Source organism: Phacochoerus africanus, chromosome 7 (assembly GCF_016906955.1).
Source record: "Phacochoerus africanus isolate WHEZ1 chromosome 7, ROS_Pafr_v1, whole genome shotgun sequence".
NCBI classification, from domain to species: domain Eukaryota; kingdom Metazoa; phylum Chordata; class Mammalia; order Artiodactyla; family Suidae; genus Phacochoerus; species Phacochoerus africanus.
In genome coordinates, this window is record NC_062550.1 from 6134056 (window position 1) to 6137371 (window position 3316).

The 3316-nt window shown below is 52.3% G+C and overlaps 2 non-coding genes across 2 annotated transcripts; both read right to left on the reverse strand.

Moving 5' to 3' along the window:
- Positions 1-137: 137 nt before the first annotated feature.
- LOC125131924 (U6 spliceosomal RNA) lies at positions 138-240 on the reverse strand. Its single transcript, XR_007136098.1, has one exon. It is a non-coding gene; the product is annotated as a U6 spliceosomal RNA (small nuclear RNA).
- A 2613-nt stretch (positions 241-2853) lies between these two features.
- Positions 2854-3003, reverse strand: LOC125131896 (U12 minor spliceosomal RNA). The gene has a single exon (XR_007136071.1). It is a non-coding gene; the product is annotated as a U12 minor spliceosomal RNA (small nuclear RNA).
- Between the last annotated feature and the right edge of the window lie 313 nt (positions 3004-3316).

Below are 3316 nucleotides of genomic sequence, written 5' to 3' on the forward strand. Positions count from 1 at the left end.
GTACGCCAGTGGCTACTGCTCTGATTCGACCCCTAGCCTGGGAATCTCCATATGCCGCAGGTGCGGCCTTAGAAAAGACAAAAAAAAAGATGAGATACAGTTCTCTGTGTGGTACAACAGGATCTCATTGCTTATCCAAAAACATGGAACGCTCCACGAATCTGCATGTCATCCTTGCACAGGGGCCATGCTAAGCTTCTCCATATGGTTCCAATTTTAATATATGTGCTGCCGAAGTGAGGGTTGTTTTTAAAGTTGGGCAGCAGGAACGCCTTCTCGGAGGAGACGACATCTGTGCTGGGGTGTGAAGAGAAGGAGCTGGCCCTGCTGGGGTAGGTGTTCGAGGGGGAACAGCAAGGACAAAGACCTTGTGGTTAAAACAGGCTCGTGGAAGAAACTTCCAGAAACAGATCAAAGAAGGCAGGCGGCTGACAGGACAGAGGGGATGAGGCTGGGGAGGGAGGCAGGATGAGAGGGGTGTTCCAGAGGGAGTGACCAGCAAGTGCAAAGGCCCTGGGGCAGGGGCCTGCTGGCTGGAACACTGAAGGCCAGTGTGGCTGGAGTGGAGTGAGGGGGAGGGGACCATTCACAGAGGAAGCCTGGGGGCCACTTTCTCCTTTCATCTCTCATCTTCCATTCTGTCCCTGGGCCTCACACACCCTGGGACAGGCCTGAGTTCTGGTGGGCAGGGAAAGGACTCAACCTGGGACCACTAGGCCCTGATGGCCCTTCTCCACACCAGGGACTCTGCCGAGCACTTGGCACACATTAGGTCTCCTCCTTCCTGTCCTCGTCGGGAGGATAAGATTGCTGTACACCTGCCTGAGCCCACGAGAGTCTGTGTTCTGGAGCTGGGAAGAAAGGCCTGATTGGACCTGGTCCGTGGTCTGTCTCCTCATCTGTAAAATGGGTAAGCGACAGTGATTCTCCACCCTCTCAGTCCCAAGGCCATTTTAAAATAACATTTATAAGAGCCCTTTACTCTTCTGAAGTGAATTCGGCGCTATCACCTATCCACACAGAATTAAAAAAAAAATCAACACAAAGCTCCTACATTATAAAAGCGGGGAAAAAAAAAAAGGAAAGGAAAGGAATTTCTAAAATGCTGCACATTTTGGCATGTAAAGGCCCCCGGAAGCCGGATGGGGAGTGGACATGGGTCCCTGGGCTTGCGGCTCCCAAAGCAGCGGCGCCTCCCAGCTCCAGCCACAGGGGTGCGGTTCTCCCTGGCGGGGCACAATTCTTGGTTAGTTTCCAAACAAGGCGGGACCCAAAATTCCTTCAGCTACAGCGCAGCTGCATCGCTGGCAATTCCATGTTTGCTCACATCGGGCAGGAAGTCCTGCACGTTCACACAAGAAATGGAACAGGGAATTCCCTTGTGGCACAGCAGGTTAAGGATTCCTCAGCTTGGATCATTGTTGTGGCGTGTGTTCGATCCTTGGCCTGGGAACTTAGACGCCAAAAAACAAGAAAGAAAGAGGGAGGAAGGAAGGGAGAAAGAAAGAAATGGAGTGAAGCCCTGGCTCAGAGAACTGTGAGGGGCCCTGCCTTCCTGGCATATTGCAGCGTTGGGAGGACCAGAGGGATGTCCCGCCCCAGTCCCCGCCTTCAAGTGGCTGGATATGTTGTCCAGACAACCAAACACACCCCACAAAGCTCCGAAATGCCCCGGCAGAGGGCCGCCCCACTGACAATCGGAGAATTAAATGATGGCAGCTAACCACCCTACGATTGCAGTAGTTTAAGAAAAAATTTTAACTGACTTCTTTATCCTTCACTTATTTCGTGTGAAGGCGTGACAGGGCCTTAACTTCTGCAGCGCCCTGGTCCCTCCTGGTTCCTCCCGCCAGGCACTGGGTCTTTTGGCCTCTGCACCTCTATGAGGGAGCAGTCAAGGGTCTTACTTTACTGCTGAGACAAGGAGGACCAGCCCGCGCCCGGTCACGGCTGCGCAGGGGGACCTGGATTCCCCCCCTCAGGCGGGGGCCCAATCCCAGACCCTCCGCCCTTACCAGCTCATTTCTCCACGGACTTTCTGATGCCAGATTTTTTTTTGTCTTTTTGTCTTTTTGTCTTTTTGTTGTTGTTGTTGTTGCTATTTCTTGGGCCGCTCCCACGGCATATGGAGGTTCCCAGGCTAGGGGTGGAATCGGAGCTGTAGCCACCGGCCTACGCCAGAGCCACAGCAACACAGGATCCGAGCCGCGTCTGCAACCTACACCACAGCTCACGGCAGCGCCGGATCGTTAACCCACTGAGCAAGGGCAGGGACCGAACCCGCCACCTCATGGTTCCTAGTCGGATTCATTAACCACTGCGCCACGACGGGAACTCCTGATGCCAGATTTTTCATCATGGTGGGATAGTCTGTCAAGAGCACGTTGGACTTAGCAAACAACAGCAGTAGTAACTCACTGGGCACGAAGTCCATGCTTGGCACCGTTCTAAAGGGGTTGCACGTATTTTTATTGACTCCACAAAGACATACTGAACACCTACCTCATGCCGGGGTCAGAAGTGGAGGCTGAGATTGCATCAAGGAAAAGGCAATTCCACGTGGCGAGCACCTCATTTAATCCTCGCAACCGCCTGTTACTTGCCCGACTTTCCAGATCAGGAAAAACGAGGCACAGAAAGGTGGCGCGATTTGCTTCTGAAGACCGCAGGGCCTAAAAGTGTCCACAGTTTTCGCCTTACTTGCCGTTTTTTTTCAACCCCAACAAAGCAAAAAACGAGTTGAGAAAGAGGCAGTTCCGAGTTTAGTAGCGTAATAAGGAATCTAATGAAAACACAATTATTCAATATTTAATGTTCATCAAAGTCGGTCTGCTTTTCAAGTGTAAAGGGGGACGGGCAGATCGCAACTCCCAGGCATCCCGCAAAGTAGGCGGGTCACCTTAGGGGCGACCTTTACCCGCTCAAAAATTCGTCTCACATTAGCAGTGAGGACTCGGGCGTCACCCCGAATCGTTATTTTCCTTACTCATAAGTTTAAGGCATAAAGACGTGGACGTCCATACTTCCTAGGTAAGGAATCCCATTCTCATTAGCCATACGGTGAATATAAAAGTTGACCGTTAAACCGAGAACTTCATCCCGCTGAAGTTTGTCTTACTTATTTAGCTTTTCATATCTCCTTGTGTTTTATTTGGTCCTCGGAGAGAGTAGGAAACGACAGGGATACGACCCGCCGTATGCAGATCAGAAGCTGGCCTCGCAAAGGCTCACGGGGAGAGGCCCGCCTCTTCCGGCCCCTGCTCGGTCTAATCTGTCGCGAGAGTTCGTCAGCCGAACGCCGGAAGCCGCTAGTTGC